The sequence below is a fragment of the Mauremys mutica genome, chromosome 6, assembly GCF_020497125.1.
Source record: "Mauremys mutica isolate MM-2020 ecotype Southern chromosome 6, ASM2049712v1, whole genome shotgun sequence".
Taxonomy (NCBI): Eukaryota; Metazoa; Chordata; order Testudines; family Geoemydidae; genus Mauremys; species Mauremys mutica.
This window is the reverse complement of record NC_059077.1, coordinates 56,409,939-56,433,707: the sequence shown is the minus strand read 5'-3', so window position 1 is coordinate 56,433,707 and position 23,769 is coordinate 56,409,939. Positions and strand designations below refer to the sequence as shown.

The 23,769-nt window shown below is 38.8% G+C and overlaps 2 long non-coding RNA genes across 7 annotated transcripts in view; one reads left to right on the top strand and one right to left on the bottom strand.

Annotated features, from left to right (window-relative positions):
- The window catches only part of LOC123372798, a 48,417-nt gene extending 29,640 nt beyond the window's left edge, over positions 1 to 18,777 (top strand). For 3 of the 5 annotated variants that reach the window (XR_006580455.1, XR_006580451.1, XR_006580452.1), the window contains 4 exons: positions 1,588 to 1,756; positions 10,595 to 10,647; positions 12,417 to 12,541; positions 16,542 to 18,777. This is a non-coding gene — a long non-coding RNA (uncharacterized LOC123372798). Of the gene's footprint in view, positions 1 to 1,587; positions 1,763 to 9,630; positions 9,709 to 10,594; positions 10,648 to 12,416; positions 12,542 to 16,541 lie in introns of all 5 variants that reach the window. The other 2 variants (XR_006580453.1, XR_006580454.1) reach the window with 2 other exon arrangements.
- LOC123372800 overlaps positions 1 to 20,591 on the bottom strand; it is a 51,994-nt gene extending 31,403 nt beyond the window's left edge. Inside the window, exons 1-3 of one of the 2 annotated variants that reach the window (XR_006580456.1) lie at positions 20,280 to 20,591; positions 18,132 to 18,218; positions 2,316 to 2,438 (exon numbers count right to left, since the gene is read on the bottom strand). This is a non-coding gene — a long non-coding RNA (uncharacterized LOC123372800). Of the gene's footprint in view, positions 1 to 2,315; positions 2,439 to 14,104; positions 14,226 to 18,131; positions 18,219 to 20,279 lie in introns of those variants that run through there. The other variant, XR_006580457.1, reaches the window with a different exon arrangement.
- Between the last annotated feature and the right edge of the window lie 3,178 nt (positions 20,592 to 23,769).

Here is a 23,769-nt window from a genome sequence, read left to right as displayed (position 1 = left end):
CCTGGTCCTGTTAAAGTCAATGGCAAAACTCCTTTTAACTTGAACAGGGCCAGGATTTCACCCCCAACGTACAAAACGAATTTACCTCAGGAGGAATTTGTTAATTTGGTTTTGGTGTCCTTTGTGCAAGGCAGCAAAGGTCACGAATGTCTCAAATCAATATGGTCACAAAAGGCATAAGAGGTAAGTGCTCAACAGTTATTGCATTTGCTATACAAGCAAGGTTAGTCTGGACTAGAAAGTCTATCACATTACAAAAAGACTAATCAATCATTCCAACAGGCAGTGCTAGGAAATTTAGGGTAAAATGCTCATCTCTGATCTGTACTGTGGATCATTTGCCTTTCTGCATTCATTCTACATGTAAAATCCCTAAAAACATCAACAAGCCTGGTGGAAAAAGCAAATGCCAAGATGACCCTAATGAGGAAGTGACTTTATAATTTATAGCTTTGAAAAAATTAGTTACATTCTTGATTTAATTATATTATTCTTTTAAGTTAAATTACCATTACATCTTTTGGGTGAGGATACCAAGTAGTCTCATAGAGCAAGCCATAAGGCAGCACCAGAAAAATATGATAAAAAGATACTTAAAACAGTAACCCTGATAAAAAATGTGATTGTATATGGAGCCTTCTGGAAAATGCTGTGCATCCCCAGCTTTCTCGCAGGAGGCATTCGGCATCTTGCAGCAGGAGCTCAGCACCATGCAGGATTGAGTCCCTAAAGAGAGATTCTATCATGGTTGATCTTTCTGTGAACTAGACTCCGACATGGCACTGAGAACCTAGAAAAACAACTTCAGTAATTCAGAACCATTCACTTCTCCCTTTAGTCTTGTATTTCCTTTTTCTAGAAAGTTTTTTGTATTTTGCAACTATTACATTTGGGGTCAGAGGACAATGGTAGAGTTCTGGAAGGAGAATTATTTTCACTGGATCCTTAAAATAACTCTTCTGCTATGGTAAACATAGGAAGGCTACAAAGATGCACAAACATCAGAATGATCACACATCTTATTCTTATTATACAGACATCTCAGTCACAGAAACAATTAAAATTCCTCAGAATCATGAGAGTAAGCGCCACACCATTCATGTTTGACTAGCCAGATGTGATGGCGAATTCCAGTACTATTTGACACAGCAGTGACTGTCCATTTCCTGCTGGTTATCTCTCTCCCTTCCTCTTATGGTTGTGAAAAGAAACACAGAGGAGATTCAAAGGAACTCACTGTAATAACAATTCTACGGTCATCTTCTAGAGTTAAAACTGAAACCTTCCTGCCCCCATCTTCTTCATCTCATGTGGTATAATTCCAGAACCTTTATTTCATGAGGCTTTCCAGTGCCCCTTACTTTTTCTCCTTTTAACACTATCCCTCTTCAGTACAAACTTTGACTGTTTGCCAATTCAGTGCATTTAAAATAGCATACAAATAAAATAGCAGAAGGTACAGAATTCTGGACAACACAGTGTTGGTAAATTAAAAATGCTGATTTTTATTTGTTCCTGGATATTTTCTTAACCCAGTATAATTCAGACTGTACTAATTCAAGCATTGGTACCTATGTTTGTTTATAGGTTCTTTATCTAGAAGACCTTCATTATTTGAAAATAACTCCCCTAGCCACCTGTGACTGCTTCTTCAGGACCTTTTTAAATATTTTGCATTTACCCCTGCTTGAAGTGCAGGAGATTCTTTAAAACTGCAGATGTTTTCTGTGTAGCATTCACATCTCATGAATCACAGGTAAAAGTAAGTTGTTTCTTTTTGGTGTGTGCGCCACATACGTTTGTGCATGATTCAAATATATAAGTAATGCTTTGCAATAGATCTTCTTCTTTTCTTAATCACACTCAAATATATGCATGCAAAGTAGTAGAAAAAGAAGTTTCCAGAAGTGTGGTAATTCCAGATCTTCTTGTTGTCACTTGTACAGTATGAACAGATGTAGAGAGGAAGCTATAGCATAAACTGAGATAAGGCTCAATTTTCTATCCAGTTTAATTTGCCAGAGCACGATCTTTTGCCCATGTGCTGAAAACAGGAACATGTCTTCTCTCACAACCTGCAAAGCAGTTAACTGAAAGACTGGCAGCTGGTTGAATAGAATGCACACCTTACACTTAGTTCCAGGCAGGCAGTGTTTTAATCACAGTCATGGTGATGAAAGGGCTGGGAGGGCTCACCTTTCACACACAAACCCAACATAATGTCTCAGCTGCAATCCAAGCCATTTCCTGCTTCAGCATTCCTGACACACACACTGTGCGCAGCATACTTTAAAATATAACCAGCCTACATTTACCTGTGTCATTTTACATCACTGATCCTTAAAACACAGCCTTTTAGAATTCTCCCTCTAATTATGGAGGCATCTTGGAAGACTTTTTGTCCCAGTGAATTGTAAGAATTCCATTGAATACATTTACTGGAAAAAAAAAGAAGAAAATGAACTGAAATGAATTTTAAACAGCCCACTTATTCAATTAGTGCTATATTTCAAAGTCAAGCTCCTACATTTCAGAAAATGGTGTAAGACATGTTACGATGTAATTTTTCCTTTTTGAGATTTATTCTCAGAAAATTGACACCATTTATTGCATGAATGCACAAATGAGATATAATCTCTCTCTATATATATACACATATGCTTTAGGCTGAAGTACATTTTGCTTTTTGAACAAGTATGTGAGAACTCTGCATAAATGGTGCCTATTTTCTATTAATCAGACTCTGCATTTGAGTATGGATATATACATTCCACACAAAACACTATAGGCCAGATGGCAAATCCTTTATTCTCATTCATGAGAGGGTACTCACACCAGTAGTCCCATTGATTTCAACACCAGTGACAATAAGGTCCTATGTTAAGAGAACACTAAGGCCCAGTCTTGCAATCTGACTGGTGCACCTGTGAATGGGCACAGACATCCAACTGACTTCAGTGGGACACAGGGTTGGTACTCCTGCATGGATCATGTTGCAAGGCCATAGTTGCAAGGTTAAACAACAAAAGGTAGTACACCTCTACCCCGATGTAACGCTGTTCTTGGGAGCCAAAAAATCTTACCGCATTATAGGTGAAACTGCATTATATCAAACTTGCTTTGATCCGCTGGAGCATGCAGCCCCACCCCCCCGGAGAGCTGCTTTCCTGTGTTATATCTGAATTCATGTGATAATGGGTCACGTTATATAATTAGAGGTGTCATTGACAAGCTTAAAGTTAAGTGTACAACCTTAAATCTGCCCTCCTTGGGGTATATTAGTTTTTAGTTACATGGCCATGTAGTATTCTTTGAGCTAATAATGCTGTATCCTGTGTGCAGTACTTCTGTAGCCTGTTTGCCTCAAATATCTACAAGGCAATGGGCAATACTCAGATATCCACCCCAAACACATTGCCAAAAACTCATCCATTTCATCCTCAACCATAACAACATTATATTTAACATCAAAAACCGTGTCCAAGCCATGGGTACAAGGATGGATCCCCCATATGCCAACCTCTTCATGGGTCACTATGAGGAAGAATTTATGGAAAAATGCATCACAAAACCAACGATACACCTGGGATACATCAATGATATTTTCATGCTCTAGACAGACAACTTAAATTCCCTCATAGATTTCCACCACAACTTCAACAACCACCACTCATCCATCAAACTGTCTTTGGAACATTCCCACAGTAGCATCAATGTTCTTGGACACCACTATCAGCTTCAGCAACGGAACCCTACAGATAACAATATGCAAGAAACACAGATCACCACACTTACCTCCACAGATCCAGTAACCACCCCAGACACACCAAGAAATCAGTTAGCTACTGCCAGGCAATCAGATACCACAGAATACTCTGAGGAGAAAGTCTGGATACACACCTTAAGACACTTAAAACTGCCTTCAGCAGACATGGACAGTCCACCAGAGAAATAGATCACATAATGGAAAAGGCCACCCAAATATTCGGAGAGAACTTGCTTCAATACAGAAAAAAACAAAAACAAGCACAAAACCCACAAACACCCAAGCCTCCCTCCCCCGCACTGAACGAACAGCCCATATGTCACCTATCACAGGAACCCATACGGAAGATCAGCAAACAACATACTTAATGGAGCCTTTCTTTCCCACCCCTCCTTATGGCCTTCAAACAGTCCAACACCTTTCCAAACTCATCATTAGAAACAAACTCCCCACAGACCACAATTCAAAGTGGCACCAAACCGTGCCATGATAAGAGATGCAAAACCTGCAGACATATTTCCACTGCTATGATGATCAATACCCCAACAACACACCTTTCATGATCCATGGGTCCTACACATGCCAATCACAACATGGGGTGTACCTCATCCAATGCATCAAATGCCCCAACAACTATGTGGGTGAAACTAGACTATCACTATGCTTTTGAATGAGCCCACGCAGACAAACAATAGAAGAAGACAAAGACACCCTATCACCCATGGGCAAACACTGTTCACAAATCACTCCAAATCAGATTTCTCAGGCCACATCCTCAAAGGAAATGTGCACAACACCGTCAAAAGATAAACATGGGAAAATTAAATTCATAATTCTGCTAGACAACAAAAATCCTGGGCTCAGAGACATTGGTTTTATGCCTCATTACAACAGTTTGTAACCTACTAACCCTCCTTTGTCCTGTGACTGCAGAAGTGTTAATTGCTCACCTCACATTAACTGGTCTCCTGCAACATGTTTGAACACCTCATTCTTAACAAAAAGAACAGGAGTACTTGTGGCACCGTAGAGACAAACAAATTTATTTGAGCATAAGCTTTCGTGGGGTACAGCCCACTTCATCGGATGCATTCTTAACAGTCCCACCTTGTATTTAGCTGTGATACTCATTACTTTTTCCAGATGTGAAAAAGATCTATGTGCAGCTTGAATCTTCCACCAACAAAAGTTGGTCCATTAAAAGATATTATCTTACCCACCTTGTCTCTCTAATGTAATATCACACAGTATTTTTCCTACTGTCTTAAGTGCATACAGTAGTTGGACTTCAGAGACATTACTGGTTGCAGCAGTATTCACTATACTTGAAATGGGGAATACATGAGAATCAATAATGCCTATAGAAATGGAATGAACTTTTTAAGTGCACCCATTCTGTGTGGGAATCTTCCTTTGCCAATACATTTTTATTGATGTGTATGTCAAAAATTTTGAACTCAGTTGTCTAAAGTTAAGCACATTAAGAGTAGTCATTTTCAGAAGTGCTGAGCATCCACAATTACAGTTGATTTCATTAGGATTTGTGGGAGCTCAACACCCCTGAAAATCTAGTCACTTATTTAGGTGCCTACATTTAGATGTAAAGTTAGACACCAATAGTTGAAATTTTAGACACCAATATTTGAAAAATTTGCCCTTAGACATTGGATGATTTGTTCCTTTCTTTCCAAGTTATGTGTTTCTAATAATCTGGGGCCTGATCAGTGCTTAATTTGTGTCAGGACTTGCCAGTTCTTGGCAGTTCATAGCTCCAGCACCTCTGGGCTTGCTGCATCAGTTAAGAAAGTAAAAAAAAAAAACTGCTTGAGCCCCGGCACCTCTTTCATTACAAATTAAGCACTGGGCCTGATCCACGCCTTACTGAAATCAAATGAAAAGATACCCTTAGGCCTGGTCTACACAACGGGGTTAGGTTGAATTTAGCCGCGTTAAGTCGATTTAAAAATGACTGCGTCCACACAACCAACCCCGTTCTGTCGACCTAAGGGCTCTTAAAATCTACTTGTGTACTCCTCCCCAGCGAGGGCAGTAGCACTGAAATCAACCTTGCTGGGTCGAATTTGGGGTAGTGTGGATGCAAATCGAAGATATTGGCCTCTGGGAGCTATTCCAGAGTGCTCCATTGTGACCATTCTGGACAGCACTTTGAACTCCGATGCACTAGCCAGGTACACAGGAAAAGCCCCGGGAACTTTTGAATTTCATTTCCTGTTTGGTCAGTGTGCTGAACTCAACAGCACAGGTGACCATGCAGTCCCCTGAATCGTAGAGCAGAGAATGTTTCTACGCTCCCCCATCATTTCCGTCTCTGAGGTTATCACAGATTAGAAGGTGAAAAAAACCCGCACTTGTGATGACGTTTTCCGAGCTCATGCAGTCCTCCCGCACTGATAGAGCACAGCTTAATGCATGGAGGCATTCAGTGGCAAAGGCCAGGAAAGAATTAAGTGAGCATGAAGAGCGGAGGCAGGACACAATGCTGAGGCTAATGGGAGAGCAAATGGACATGATGAAGCATCTGTTGGAGCTGCAGGAAAGGCAACGAGAGCACAGACCCCCACTGCATCCACTGTATAACCGCATGCCCTCCTCCCCAAGTTCCATATCTGCCTCACCCAGATGCCCAAGAACGCAGGGGCGGGGGAGGCTCCGAGCACCCAGCCACTCCACTCCAGAGGATGGCCCAAGCAACAGAAGGCTGTCATTCAAACAGTTTGATTTGTAGTGTGGCTCCCCCTTCCTCTCACAGATATTATGGAGCACACAGCAAGCAGCAATAACAATGGGAATGTTGGCTGCGCTGAGGTCTGACCAACAGTGCCAATGAGCTTTTAAACATCCAAAGGCACATTCTACCACCATTCTGCAGTTGCTCAGCCTATAGTTGAACTTCTCCTTACTACTGTCCAGGCTTCATGAATGGATCCCCCGAGCAGGAGAGCAGAGTTGCAGCAGAGGCAGTGGACAAGGATGGTTAGCAGTCCTACTGCACCATCGCTGGGGAGCAGGACAGCAGAGTTGCAGGAGAAGTGGTGGAGCCGTACACCATTCCCTGGAGGTTGCTAGGAGCCGGGCAGGGAAGACGTTCCCAGAACCCCAGGCCAAACTACATGTCCAACGAGGACGGGTACCAGTCCTACTGCACCGTCTGTTGCAAAGGCAAGGAGCTGCTGCTGTGTAGCAATGCCAGCTGCTGCAGGTGCTTCTATGTCAAATGCTTGGAGGTCCAGGTAGGGCAAGGCACCTCAGCCAAGGCAAAAGAGCAAGAGCCCTGGAGCTGTTACATGTGTTAACCACAGAAGTGTTATGGGGTGTTACAGCACCGACCAGACTGGAATGTACGGCTGCAAGACTTCTTCACCAGCAACAAAGGATAGGATTATGATGCATCTAAAATCACTACCCTTGATAACAGAACGTCAATGATTGCATTGGCTACTTGGATCACAGCAGCCCCCACAGTAGACTTGCCCACAACAGCAGCAGTAATGGTGAGCTGAGCGGGCTCCATGCTTGCCGTGATATGGTGTCTGCATGGGTAACCCAGGAAAAAAGGTGCAAAACGATTTTCTAATGTTGCTTTCACGGAGGGAGGGGCAACTGACGTACCCAAAACCACCCACGAGAATGTTTTTGCCCCATCAGGCATTGGGATCTTAACCCAGAATTCCAATGGGCAGCAGAGACTGCGGGAACTGTGAGATAGCTACCCACAGTGCAATGCTCCAGAAGTCAATGCTAGCCATGGTAGTGAGGACACACTCCGCCGACTTAATGGGTTTAGTGTGGACATATGCAATCGACTGTATAAAATCAATTTCCAAAAATCAACTTCTATAAAAATTGACATAATTTTGTAGTGTCAACATACCCTTAGACTGCTTTGGGGATTGGATTCAGCCCTAAATCAGCAGTCATATGCTCTATGTGTTTTTTTTCAACCAGCAGCACAGCCTTCTTTAGGTATAATTCAAGGATAAGGAAGTTGACTAAGGCTATGGCTACACTACAGAGTTTATTCTGATGCAGCTGTGGCACCATAGCACTGCTAGTGCAGATAATCTAAGATGATGGGAGAGAGCTTTCCTGTCAATTTAATAACTTCAGTCCCTGTGAGTGGCGGTAGCTATATTGGTGGGAGAAACTCTCCTGCTGACATAGCGCTGTCCACCCTGGTGCTTAGGTCAGTGTAACTTATGTTACTTGGAGGTGGCTTATTCATACCCCTGAGTAATATATTTATACCGACTTAAGCTGTAGTGTGTACATAGTCTAAAAAGCTAATTTAGCTGCACAAGCATGCACAGCAGAACAGTAATTAGGTGCAGCTCAGTAGATCAGGCATTTAACTATGAAGCTAAGTTACCTACAAACTTTAGGTAGCTTATACATGTTAACGTCTTTTCACTGTTACTATATCTTTTTATACTATCTGTGGTATGAAGTATAAGCACTGTTTAATGTGTACTTTTCTTAGACGTTTCAGGGGCACAGGGTAATACACAGAACTGCAAGATACTTTACATGTGCATCAAAGGCCTTAATCCTGAAATTTATAAGCAAAAGGATTGTTATGCCTATACATAGCCCCATTGCCTTCGGCAGGGCTCCATGCTGGTACCAAAGCTGGGCACTGTAATTTGTAGGGTTGGGGCTTAGACTGATAAAACTATATCATATATTGAAATAGTATGTCCTCCTGTAATTAAAGAGTATATTATAAAACAGAAGCCAAAAAAGGTCTGAGTTAAAGCTGCATATGCAACCGTAACTTTTTAATTTCTGATGTTTAACAATGTAAACATACAATCTCACACACTCATTAACAGTCTTTTGTATGAAGTGTTTCTTTTTACATGGAAAAGAGAAACAAGGGAAGGACATGTACACTCCAAGACTTGAAAGCTCTGTAGCTTTGATAACAAGTTGGCAGTAGGTCATGTACATTCTGTAATTCAGAACGAATTCTCTAGCCATTACTGGAATGACCGGTCTCCTAAAACTAGGAGGGCCCATAGGAAAAATGCTTGTGAATCTGAGTAGCTGAAGTTCACCATACCAGATCTTCCTCTTTCTCATCTTACAAAGAGTGAAGAAACCATCCTAACATCTTTGCATAGTATAATTCCACGTGGACTAATCAAGAATTCTTTGCCTCACTCAGGGTACACCTTCAGTACACTTTTCACTAGGCAGCTATGTTAGTTGGCATACAGCCAGCTCCGCCTTCCTTAGCATGCACTTTGTGAGCTAAACAGAACATTCTGCCCAAAAACCATATATATACAATTTGAGTGAGGCAAAGAATTTGGAGGTTCTCTTGATTAGTCCACGTGGAATTATACTATGCAAAGATGTTAGGATGGCTTCTTCACTCTTTGTAAGATGAGAAAGAGGAAGATCTGGTATGGTGAACTTCAGGAGTTCTATAGCTACTCAGATTCACAAGCATTTTTCCTATGGGCCCTCCTAGTTTTAGGAGACCGGTCATTCCAGTAATGTCTAGAGAATTGGTTCTGAATTGTATACAGCATGCAATTGTCAAAATTCCTGAAAAGTCAGTAACATCTGAATCAAATTTCACCAGAACACATGAAGGCAATTCTCTCGGGAGGCTATTTCCATGCCAAATTTCAACTTCCTACATCTAGTAATTTTGGTTATAGAACTATTAATAAAAGTTTCAATTTTTTTTATTATTGGAAGGGGGGTGGGAGAAGAGGAAAGGACTATTCTCCCTCTAATAAAAAATAGCAAACACTGTTCTTGTTCAAACTTAAAACACCAACCAACCAATAACCACCACCACACTCTCTCTCTCTCTCTCTCTCTCTTTTGGCCAGAGAACAGAGACCAAGCCTGGAAAAGTTTAGCCCAAGATGTGAAAGTTTCAGAAAGGTCTGAACTATTGAATACAAGAGGTTAGAATAGAAATGTTACATAACTATAGCTATTTCTTCTGTTGCCCAATAATACCCAACGATATGAGATTGACATAGAAATACAAAGATTAGTCAGTGTAAGAGTACTTTTACTTCCTTTTCCCTGATAAGGGGAGGACTTTAATGAAATAATAATTCTATTTAATAATTAAAAATACCACCACTCACCCAGGAACATACAAGATAAACAAAGAGTGGTTATAATCAGGTGATCTGAGATGTAAAGTAAATATATTCAGTTCACAACAGTTGCAGAGACATGGGGCATGTAAATTAAGGTTGCCTGGAGTCAAATAATATCTTGTTGGGTTTGCCCACTAGCATAAGAACAACCCATATTACTTTGTTTGTCAGTTCTTAAACATATTTTCAAAATTTGTTTATCTGTTCTGTTTTAAGCAGTGAAAACAATGTTTCCATAATGTATGTATTAATAGAGGATGCATTGCTATTTCACAGCATTCAAGGCTAGGAGAATGTGACTATGTACAGTTAGTGGTATGGGGGAAGGGAGGGAGGGAAAAGCTGAATAGATACTCGGCCAGAAACAGGACTTACTAGGAGGGGGTCTTGCATGGACCTGGGCATACTATGTCCCACATGCTGATTTTTTGAACAGACCTGTTGCCAAGATAAATTTTCCTTGGACTCTAGAATTTATAGGATGTGCTTGGCTTTCGTCAAGAACACAGCAGTTTCTTCCCCACACAAACAACTCTGCTCTAACTAGGCAGGACAAATAGAAAGAATGCTTCACTAATTATTTATATAAAGACAAAGATAGCTGCAATCTGGAAGTTTCATAGGATCTGGAAGTTGTGGGTTTTTTTCCTTTCGGTCTCACTTTATTTTTAATAACTTTCAGGGCTGCCTTGTCAGAATACACTGAACAACAACTGGCTATTCACGCATAGAAAGGTAATTTAAAATTTTATTACTTTCCCTAATACTCAGATCTTTAATCATTTAGTTATATATTGCTTCAAGATTTTATGACTGTTGGTATAACAGTAAGATAATGATATAAAGCCCAATCCTGCAAATCTCACATATGTGAATAGCCCTTACTCATTCAAATAGTCCCATTGATTTTATAGGATTACTTGCAAGAGTAAGGACTACACAAGTCAAATAAAAGGTTAATTTTTTACATGAGGAGAATAGGATTTCATAAGTAGGGAATGTGTTATCCTGGCTCCAATCCTGCAAACATGCACACAATAGTTTTATTGAAGTTAGTCTGGCTACTTCTGTACTGCTAGTGAAACGTGTTCATAAGTGCTTGCAGAATCAGAGCTTCAGTCACTTTGTTTCATAAATGATTCCCCCCTTTTTAAAAAATATGAAATAATCTGGCCAAATGTAGGAGGGGGAAAAGACATTTCCCAAGAGTAGCAGTGAAGATTTAGTCTCACACACACAAAAATTACATTTATATAATTCCTTTTATCCCAAAGTATCCCAGAGCATTCTAAAAATTATACACTGAGGATGTAGATGTGGTTATGCGTATTCCCATTTCTCGCTGCTGCCACTTGGGAAAGAAAGGTGGGTTGGACAGAAATAATGATAATAAAAGAACTAGAAAAAGGTGTGAGGGGATCTTTGCAAAGTTTTTGCATATTTACCATCATTTTCCTCTTCCCCTAACGGGAGCATTAAATGTAGCCAACTTTGAGCTGAAGCATGGCACATGGAAACACAACACATATGTTTAGGACAAGAAGTGAAGAATAACACATCCAATTGAATCAACAAGATGTATTTTAGGTAAGCAAAGGGTAACAGGCCTGATCCTGCAAACGCTTATGCACATTCTTGAATATTGCACCTTGTTCCACTTCAAACTAAGTCTGTGGATAAATGTCAGCAGGATTTGGGCCTCTATTTGGACTTTGATTTATAGAAGTGTTTAATGCACAAACTATAACTCAATAATGTAATACAGTTGCAAAAAAAAAAAAAAAAGAGAGAGAGAGAGCAGTACATAATCCTGGGCTGTATTAGCAGGAATGTTGTGAACAAGACATGAGATATAATCCTTCCACTCTGCCTAACACTGATAAGGCTTCAACTGGAATACTGTGTCCAGGTCTGGGCACCACACTTTAGGAAAGGTGTGGACAAAGTGGAGAAAGTCCAGAGGAGAGCAACAAAAATGATTAAAGGTCCAGAAAACATGATTTATGAGGGAAGATTGAATAAAGTTGGGTTTGTTTAGTCTGGAGAAGAGAAGACTGAGGGGAAACATGATAACAGTCTTCAATTACGTAAATGGCTGTTATAAGGAGGAGGGTGATATTTTTTTTCCCTTATCCACTGAGAACAGGACAAGAAGTAATGGTCTTAAATTGCAGGCAAGGGAGATCTAGTTTAGAGATTAGGAAAACTTCCTAACTAGAAGGGTAGTTAAGTACTAGAACAAATTACCTAGGGAGGTTGTGGAATATCCTTTAGTGGAGTTTAAGTACACATTAGACAAACACCTGTCAGGGATGGGCTAGATAATACTTAGTCCTGCTTCAGTGAAGGGGACTGGACTAGATGATCTACTGAGGTCCCTTTCCGTTCTACATTTCTATGATCCTATGATTACTCTAACCATGCTGGGATCATGGCTAGAAAAGAATGCAGAGGGGAAAATGCTATATGTATTGGTTCACTAACACAACTTCATGCTCATGTAGGTGTTCCATAAGTGTCCCATCAATGTACTGGCTCTATGCTGGAATGTGAGACTTGATGGGCTCAAATACAGAGAAATTTTGTTTCATGGAATCAAGTGTCTTGTGCAAAGCTTTCAAAATGTAAGGTAAGAGTGTTCTATCTTTGAATTTCCTGAGTTTATGTTGTAATTTTATTATTAGATTAACAATAGGACCTGGTTGTGCCACCGTTTGGTTGAATAATATTTAATTGCAGAAGCAATCACACTGAACTCCTTGGAAGAGTGGCACAATAAACTTAGGCCCAGATCGTCAAAGTATTTAGGCACCTAACTCCTATTGATTTAAATTAATTGGCTACCTCAAGCCTTTGAGGATCTGGGCATTAGTAATTAAATTTCCTTTATTTTAACTTGGAGGAATAATCAATTTCCTTCCCCTTTAACCTTCCCTTTAGAATCCTGAATGAACTACCCCAGTGGTCTAGGTAAGAACATCTCTGAAGTTCATTAATTCAACTCATAACTGGCCAAGAAGTGTGGAGTTTGGGCCAACCCCACCACAAAGGCTAGGTGTGTTGACAAGATAGACTTTCTAGTCTCTGCTGGCCTGAGAAGCAAGATGCCAAGTCTTGTGCATAGCAGTGAGTGGCAGCCAGCCCAAGTATGCAACTTTAATATTCATAAGGTGGAGATGTTCTAGCTAATGATTTGATCATATTAGATATTTTGGAACAAAGTTTTTAAATTTTCATACACAGATCAAGTAACTGCATCTAATTGAGCTTTATTTGTAGACAAAAATTACAAGTTTTGCCCATTGCATTTTGTAGAAAAAAGTTTAGAGACCAGTTCTGAAAATTTTGCCCTGTGCTAGGACTGGGTGAATAATATGCAACTTGGTAACTTCTGTTTATTTCAATTGTATGAAATATTTAAAAGGTTGATTGTTACTTGCTTAAATTTAGATTTAATCAACAGATTATAAGGAACAAATCTCTCAAAGAGCACTTGGAAGAGTTTCTGAAGCTATTTTACAAAATCAAAATTTCTGCCATTTAATTTGTTTTCAAAATACCACAGCTTACTGTACATGACTTACCAGATGTTTTATCTTTCTAAAGATTCAAGTTACATCTGAGTTATAAATAACTTTTTAAAAAGCCACAGCCAACTCAAGTTTTGGGTGAAATATGGCTAGATAGTAGTTCCTTATATGGTAAATTTAACAGAGTAAATGTTCATGGTTGAATTATAATTTTCTGAAGATCAGAGAGGTATAACAGAACTAAGATCATATTCTTAACAGTGTATATGAGAGAATTGTTAAGCAGTATCTAGGCATCTTATAACATCCCTCCCCATTAATCCTCCAAAAGTATTTAATTTCTTCCCAGTAACAAAAATATTTTCAACATCATGGTCCACTTGAGCAAATGTTAATCTTCCCCATAGTTCAGCATATGTTGTAGATACTCTGGACATCACTACTGGTGTCTGAGATTATTAATATTGCTTTTCCAATCAGTAAAGTTAGTAGCAATAAAACCTTGGCATTGGTAGGAATAAAGCCAAATGTACATTTCAATAATTAATTTTGTGGCTATAAACAGCTACATTGTATTTCCACTGGCAATGACAGGGAAGCCCTAGCCTACCCAGCAATCACACTTTCCTCTTGTATATATATATAATGAAAAGCATTCCCACCTGAGAACTCCACCATGGATTAACTTGTGAAACTCAGAAAGATGTGTTCTGTTGTATATTTCTCAAATCAACCCCTTGCCTTTACTTGGGCCAAATGATGAAAAACACAATCCAGCTTCTTTTCTCCCCAGCAGTATTTAATTACCTCTAAGGCCTGTAGTAAAAGCTTTGGCTCATTGACTAATTGAGAACACTTGCCCTAGTTTGCAATTAATAAGAATATCTCCCTTTTAAATATGTCCTATACTCTTCCATGGAAAGGTGGGTTTACTCTTAATCAGCCAAGATCTTAGGAACTGCACAAATTAAAGTATATGCAGGTTATCTTCTTGCTTTAGGGGATATTCACCACTGTCTGTGTTCTTGTGGAGTAATAATGAGATACCATAACCAAACAGTAGAAGATGCATGTCAGATGGTTCTCCAATAACATTAGGGGAGAAAAAAGCAACTGATGTATGGGATATTGAAGGCAGATTAAGTTGTTAATGTATATTAGTATATTCTTAATTTCCTTTTAATTGAAAAAGACATATTGACTTTAATTAGAACCATTTCACAGGAACTGTCAATTAGCACATGTCAAAGTAGTTAATTCAGAACAGAATTGTTTTAATTAGGGTCTGCTTTCCTTTAACTGTGGGGCCAATGAAATCAGTCTTTCCTTATCAAGGTTTTAAATGTCTCTAAGACATACAATACAAGTGTAGTCTCTTATCTATTATTAGAAGCCCATATGGATAACATTAAAATGATGATGCTTGCATTGTTCATGCAGCACAAATCACAGTTTCCTTTATTACAGTTTGGAAAAAAGATGGCTTTGAACAAAGACCATTTTAAATACACAGATTTATCCTACTTTTAAGAGACTATAAAATTTATGACATACATGTTCACATGTAAAGTATTATTTAATATGTCTGCTCAAATAAATGGGCCTAGTCAAACATTTTGTGTGTTCTATCAGCCAAAGACACATAAAACAGTGTTAAAGCATGCAGTAATATTTTCCCCTTAAATGAACTATAATCAAAAAGAGAAAACAGTCTCAGTGATTATTTTGGACAATATAAGACCAGCATTGTTAACTTTCATTGCATGCAAAGATGTAACACCCATTGCAAATACAGTGGCTGAAAACACTAGTGAGCTAATGTGATCTCAGTAATCAGACAATCTGAGTCTTGGTTTTCACAGTATAGTTTCTAAATATGTTTGAGGTGACTGATGTACCTTGATTCATAGCTGACACAAGTAAGGCCCTCCATTTTTGTCTACCAGCAGGTGCTGTGAACTGTAGTATTGGTATACTACCAAGTAAAAGAACAGCAGAGGAAAATGTATCAAAAATGTAAAAAGAATTAATGTGAAATCTAGACTTAGTTTTATTATATGAGGGTTAGCCACTGTTTTACTGACCTACATCAATTGAGGATTACAGAGATTAGTGAAAGGAATACTTAATAGCTGAACTGTGGATTCCAAAGAGGATTATCTGGTAAGATATTTTATGTATCCTGATGCTTTATTGAACTTATTAAGGGCCTGATTAACTCAACAATAACAGAAACATCATTTTCCAAAATGGAGTGTGATATGAGTATACTAAAATTAAAAGTATACCAGAAGTATACTTCATCTAGTATGTTAATCATACTGTATTCTTGTACTGGAACTATTTTGGTATATGAACTGTAATACAAATTGCAGGAAGCCTTGTGATAAAAACACTTAGGTCAGATTTTTACAAATCCTGGAGAAGTGGGTGAACTTTCACTTGACAACCTCTTGAATTGAATAACTGGAATTCTACTGAAGCCTGGGTTTTCTGGAGATCACTACAGACATCAAAAAGAGCCTCCTCAAACACTGTAGTTTACTGCTTACCATTCTATAGGAGGTGTAGTTTGAGCACAACTTAACAATTGTATCATTACTTTTTATGTTACCTATTTACAATTATATGTTAGAATAAGACCCTTATATTCATTCATTAATCCTATTGTGGCCCATTTTAAATCTCTACTTATCAGTTTAAATACTTACCATAATTTAGAATTCTTTTTTAAGCAGATCTCAGGCACTGAAATGCATAATCCATCCTCTTTTATACCACAGCAGAAACAATGCTTTGGATTCTGAACATATAAATTTGCTTGCACTATATTATGTATTTCAAAAATTAACAATAGCCATATCTGTTTCACCCATGTTTTAATATCACTCTAATACCCATTGTGGATATGAAGTTTTGGCATACTTACAATATAACTATGCAGTGTAAAGCAATTGTCATTGCCATTACCACATTCAGATCATTATGACTATAGGAAACTATATTTTATAGTCTGGAAAAATTAGGCTTAAAAACTGATCAATCACCACAACACCCTTGAGAGGTAAGCAGTAACATATTCTTATCCCTATTTTACAGATGGGACAACTGAGAGAGTTAAAGAGAGAAATGATCTACCCAAGTCACAAAACATGTCAATCCCGGAGTAGAACTCAAGAGCTTTTGGCTCCCAGCTCCACAAGCATTACTTTGGATCATGCCGCCTTGCTGCCAATATACTAATAACAATTTACTGCACATCTCAATACAGTGCAGTAAATTCTGTGTGCTTAAGCAGAACAATTCATTTTTTTCTCATTAATACTAAGTCTATTTGTTGCTCAGCAGGACTAATATTTATACATTCTAGATCTTCTGATGAAGTAGCAAGCTCTGATTTCAGTTCAATCTGACAGGTTCTGAGAGCAAAATGTCATTATGGAACTTCAAAAGCACTTGCTCCATAGCAAGATCTTTACAATTATTTATATATCTTTCAACTCCTGTTGGCTCCTTGATCTTCTGTGGAAATCCCAACTCTTCTGCCAGTTTTGGTTTATGAAAAGTTGACCCTTAAGGCATAACTATTTTAAAAAAGATATGCCAAAATGTTACAAGATATAGTAGATTTCACCCAGTTTGATATCCCTTCTGGAATACACACTTAAATTGCATTTTTACTAAGTAATTGGCCATATGAATCATGTGCTATTCATGTATTGTTCATGAATCAAACCAAGAGCCATTTAAAAATGACTAGCATCAGGGAAACTTAATAGCTTTTCAACAGATTATTTAAATGACTGTAGCTATGATTTCCAATAATTTTTATTCAAACAGCAAGGCTTTAGTAAACTGTGGCAGGACTCTCTCCGAAAAGAGTACCTTTCTGATTAAAACCTTTTGCTACTGGATTTAAGAAATTAAAGAAAAAAGGGGAACGTCTGAGTTATGTATGCATCTGTCAAATCCTGGATCTTTATAGTGTAACAATTTGACCAATCACAGGTAAAAGAACGGATGGTTTGGGAGGGATATATTTCACTTTATGAATCACAGCTAATAACGTAGTTAAGTACTTTCTGAACAGGCACTTCCTGCAGACTGACCAACCTGTAGATTGTGTTCCTAGTAGTTTCTGGTGCAATAGTTTGGCATGCATGATGCATTTGGAGAGTGATTTGCCAGCATTCCAGCAACATATGCAACTTTAGCTAGGATTTCTTATCACAGATTAGCACCAGTTCGAATTCCTTGATTGATTGATTGTCTATACTATAAAGCCAGATGTATTTCACAGCATCAGCTGTATTCACCTATTTCTTTTCTTGTTGTTGCAGCTTGCATCCTTGACATGATTTTGCCAATGGCTACCTGGCCTCTCAACACACTGTTGCTTTTCAGGAATATTTTCTAATAATGACAACTATAGTTAACATTTATATTTATACTGTACAATTATACTTAACTATTTAAAATTTCAAAAAGCTGCAAAACATTCATTAATTTGCCAAATAAAATCACTATGGGGTAGACAAATAGGATCATTACCCCCATGTTATAGATGAGGAAACTGAGGCTGAAAGATTAAATGTCTTGCCCAGTGTCACATGGCAAGTCTAGTGGCAGAAGGAGGGGTAAACTGAAAGTTACCCTTCTGGGTGCATTCCTCAAGACCCGGTCTCTCACCTTTGTTTAATAGTGTTGACCAAATCTTAGTAGAGGGATTCCCTTGTGGACTCCTCTCTTCTCACTCAGGATCCCATATGATCTCAACTACAGAAATTGTTTACAAAGAAAAATAATATTAGGAAAGTGCCAGCCTGCTGTGACCAGCCAGCAACTCCCCGGTCACCAGCAAGTACTCTGTGGACAACCAGCAGTTCACTGATCCCAGTCTGAGAATCACTACCTTAGCACTATATCTTGAGGTTTATTCCTCTAGGTCACATTGCCTCCTGGTACAGCAATGTTAACTAATCCTTTATTAAACAAGTCTCCAAGCACAAATAAAGAATTTGGGTTGTTAACATACATAAGTTATATTAAAGAAGGTTTCAGATCAGCACATTGTATTTTGTAGCAAAGTCATAAAATATGCTAACATGATAACATCTAATGAGGGAAATGTTGCATGCAGATGTCTGTTTGCCTATTATCCCATAAAATGACTGTATATTTTTATTTATATGAGTAACATCAGACACAAATGTGTTACCATAAATGCATTCATTTAGGAAAATGTATAAACACAATATGAATCTAATATATATGTAAAACTGTTTTAAAACCTGATATTTAATGTTTATATAAAGAATAAAGATGAAAAAAATTGTCCATAATTACATTTTTTTGTTACTCTTGATGAGACAAGAAATATAGGTTCTCAGCTGGCACATTATTTCTGATGTGGCAGTGAAGTGAAATTTGTGCCTAACATCATGTATCCTTTACATGATGCAAAGGAGTATAATGTTATTTTTGTTGTATTTAAAGGCTCTGTCTAGGCACATTGGCCACCAATTTCATTTCTACTGCAGTGCATGGATAGCAAAGTCACATATCCTTAAATTAATGCAAAGGGCATAAGAAAGAAAAGAGAAAGTATAATTTTTGTTGTTGCTGTTGTCATTTGAAATTTCCATAGTGTCTGTGCACATTGGGCACCATTTCATTTTTATTGCACTGCACTGATAGCAATGTCACATATCATTAAGTTAACACCAAGTAAGTAAAAAAGAAAAACAGAATTTTTTATTGCTACTACTGTTGTTTGAAATTTCCATATTCTGTGTACGTAATTTTTGTGGGGAGGAGAAAGTACCAGAAACTTTAATATACAACATAAAAAGTTTGTTTATTTATTTTGTACTGCTTCATGGTACAGTGGCTAGGAATCCAGTGCTACGTATATGTCCTATGGATTGGGTAAGGATTTGGAAAACCAAGCCCCACATCAGGAAAATAAAAACAATTGCATGCCCTGACTCAGGCATGTATTGTTCCTCTCCTGGCTAGTCCTGTGTACCCCAGGGGGGCATGCCCCACACTTTGGGCAACACTGAGTTAATAAGTGGTTATATGATTATCCAATTCTGAACCCAGGTACAACTGCCAGTAAGGCAGCATTAGCAGCTAGGTTTTTCAGTGCAGTGAATCCATTACCAACAACTGTCTCTGTATATGAGCGCAAAATTGGGTCCTTTATCTAATCTTTTAATCATTTATGTACTGTGTCTAACAATGGCTCTTCAGAATTGTACAAAATTTAAAACTTCTGACCTTGGCAGTACTCTGTAGTGGTGATGTAACCTAGTGTACATTTTAGATGAGTCACCTCTAGAAAGGTAGAGTACTAGAAGCCCATCTCTTGTAAAAAAAAACCAACCTGTATGTTTATGCCCGTAAGAAATAGTTGTTAGAAATAGACACTAGGCCAGATTCTCTAGAGTATTCTGGGTCCTTTGTACTGCTTTTGTGGTGCAAAACCAGCTAGATCTGGACAGCTGAGAATTTGTCCAGCATGGGGATGGCCAGGGACCAGGACAGGGGTGATGGTGCCTAGAGATTAGAGCATCAGTCAGTGGCTAGAAACCAGAGCCAAGGGTCAGAGCTGGGTTACCTGGAGTGGGGGTGGAAACAATCAGGCACAGGAGCTAATACAGCCATGGGCAAATGCTTTGAGCAACCACCACCTGGCTGTTGCTGCTCATCGTAAGAGGAGGTCTGCAGATTTCCTCAGCCAATTGGGTGGTTTGGCCAATCAGGTGGCTCAGCTGAGGCCCAACTGCACTTGTTAGACTGCCTAGGGGTAAAGCGAGCAGATAAACAGATTACCTGTGGGTCCTCATTCCTAATAGGGGGATGCTATCAGCTGGTGCAGACCTGCCATACTCCGCTTTTGTGACATCCTCTTCCTTCTTGCATGTTGGGGGTAGGGTGTGTTGAGGGGGCTGGTAGATCATGTGCCCTGGCAATCCCCAGCTGGTATATGTTCCCTTGGAGACCAGTGCTAACTGGGGTAGGTTAGAGAAGCCCTCAGCAAGAATCTGGTCTGAGAGTCAGGAGGCCATATCTGCTTCTCTGCTGCACCAAGCTGACCTTTGGGCAGCAGAGGATCTGGGCCATACTATATTAACACATGCTCAATGAAAAATATGTTTATGATGCAATGGGTTAAACACCCACTCTTGTACATAAGGTTCCTTTCACTATGTCATAACAGGCTACATCACAATAAGACATGCCAACACATAAACAAGGTTAAATGAGATATCACTTAATTTCATTTTGAGTCTTGGGGAAGCCTCATCCTCTCCACCCCTTGCCACAGGATCCTTTTGTACATCAACAAATCTCAAGCTCCAGAACGTCAAACATAATGAATGAAAGAGAAAACAGTCAGAGCCACTCTCATAGGTCCAACCATTATGCTGAATTAGGAGAGTATATTAATCCCTGGACTTGCTGTTCTTAGTTCTTTGGATTGTGTCTATGAAATGCACACCTCTCCATGCTCAGCCCAGTGTAAGCCTTGGTTGCTAACTTGAGAAAAGTCAGTCACACTGTTGAACCCTACCAGTACTGGTTTTGGCTACCTGCCCATTCATCGTCCTCCTTTGCCTTGAGAAAGAGTTGTATGAGAGATAACAAGAGTGAAACTTTTTGTAGCTGGTGTTAGAAAGAGAGGGATAGTGCAGCAGTTTTGGAAGAAATGCTGGAGCAAGGATATGCTAGGAAACCCTGAACCAAATAGCAAGAAGAAAAATTTTGCTACAGCTCTGATTTGTAGAAACCACATTTTAACATCTTTCTCAATTCTTCCATATGTTTTTAATCTGTGTTGTCTATTTTTCTCTTGGACCTTTTGTATTATATTTGCCTGACTCAGAACATTTTAAGTTATGAAAAACATACTTACCTTGGAGCTCCACAAAATCATGATTTTTTTCCCTGGATATTTTAGTAAGTTCAATGGGCCTAATTTCTATTGCTCTGTGCCTTGTATAATCATTCGTATTAATGTAAAATGGGTATACACACCATAATACTGATTTGGTACTGTTTGATAGCCACATTGCACTGGTGTAAATAACTATACAAAGTGAAGGGCGATAGAAAATTGGGCCCAACATGTTTTACAGGGTAAGTGACACGCGGCATACTATAAAGTCAATGGACTTTAATGACCATGGCTGAATTTGGTCCATCCTTTACTTGTAAAATCTCTAATTTACTTGTTCTGTCACAACCAAGCTGTCATAGTGATAGTTTCAGTTACCAGTGACTTCATACATTAAAATTCCTCCAAACAAAAGTCTGTGTTAGGTTTAACAGAGAATAGGGTAGACCACTGGCTTTGTATGAATTTGGGGTTTCCATTTAAACACGTGTCTTTGGGGCCTTCAGAGTGTGAACTCTGCTGGCATAGTTGCTGTCATGCTGTCTAGAGTGATTCAAGAGCGAGAATGCCAACTTTAGGGCACACTGTTAAGAAGCAGAGCACCAACCCCAAACTGATGGTGAATTCTATAAGAACTCACCAAGCAAGTAAAAGAGTGTAAATTCTTTAGGTACTATACAGCCTTAACATGGAGTCACTGACAGTTCCCTTGGGCATTTCGATCCCAGGCAAACTTGGCTCTCTGGTAGGTGGTTCCTTCCATCGAAAATCAAAACAATATTCAGGTTACTCCCAGTCCTAAAGGATCAGTCACTTATTCCAGGTTCAACTGAACCTAGCTGTCTCACCGAAGACAATACTTGTAGCCAATCCTGTAGCAAGCTACCTAAAAGTTGATTAACTAGGTAAAAGAATTGAGTTATTTACAAGGTTAAAGCAGGTAACATACACACACAAATGAGTTATGTCTTAAATTCCAAATGATAATAGAAACTTCTATAACAAGCAAACATTATATGTCTTTTATTACTAACCCAAGCTAAACAGTTGGGGATTCCTTGCTTATGCTTAGAAATCTTTGCCCCTCAGAGTTCAACCAGCATAGGAATAAAAAATTCTCCTTAACAGGCATTTTTATTCCCTTCCCCCAGTGTTCAAGCTGTGATAGGATGAAGGCTTGGGCACTGTACCCTCTTCAGGGCTGTGTGGGAACAATCAACAAAGTCTGTTTCATAATGGCCCATTTGGATTCAATAATCCTTACTGATGGGCAGGCAATAACTCCTTCTGTAGCAAACCAGCATTTTGCATTAGGTGACGTTTTTTTCCTGTTCGGTGAATTGCATAGTTTCAGAACCAGCATTTTATAGACCACAGTTATAGTGCACTTACGTATTACCTTATAGCATGGGATATAGCGGTCACAAATGAGATTAATGCAGGCAGCAACTTACAAGCATTTTGTAAAGTCTAAACACTATACACACTGATATGTCAGTGATTTTTAAATTTTTAGGCTGCATACCTCTTTCCAAATAATGTAGTGAATCACATGCTCCTATTTGAGATAGGTTCATAATATACCTATGAAAACAGAAAAGAAGGTCTGTAAGGGATAACATGGTGCATTGTCCGCCATTACAGTATTTTTCTTGCATGCCCCTTGACAAGGGATACGTGTACCCCAATCTGAAACCACATAAGTCCAATAACTATCTTAACAATACTAACACACAGGTTGGTTGCATGTGTTGCTGTTCAGTGAGGCCTGGGGGCTTGGCATGAGCCGGCACCTGGTCTGCCAGCGTCACAGTTGCATCATACATTCAATGCCTCTCAGCTCTGAGATACTTCATTGGTACTTTTTAGCTTTTATTTAAATGTATACAGCTTGAATAATACATATTGGGATAATTCTGGAGTCAAAATCACAAATTTCTATCTCTTTGAATCAGGTGCAAGAATGCTTCTTTATGGCCATGGTAGCTATGTTACAAGCTGTCTAATTCACAGTCTCTAGAGTATATTTTTAAAATAAATCATTCAGTGTTGTGCCCAAGGGCTTACTTTTTACATGGGATGGGGCTGAGCAAATGTGTTACTGATGTCCTATAAACAGTATCATTTTGATACGCTGACTCAACGTAGAAAATCATAATGTAGAAAAATAACTGTCATACTGGGAGGAAAGAACACCCTTGTTTGCTTCCATTATTCTTTGTTCAGTGGCAAATTAGTCTCTGTGAGTCAAACCCTGCAGTCCTTACTCACTCCTTACTCAGGCAAAATTATCTTTCAGCAGCAGTTTTTCCTGAATAAGGACCTTAGGATTTAGCCTTATGTATTAAGTTAATTTTTCCCTCCTCATAAATGCATAGTCTTATTGAAAAAGTAGTAAATATAATTTTTCATCAGATTAATTCT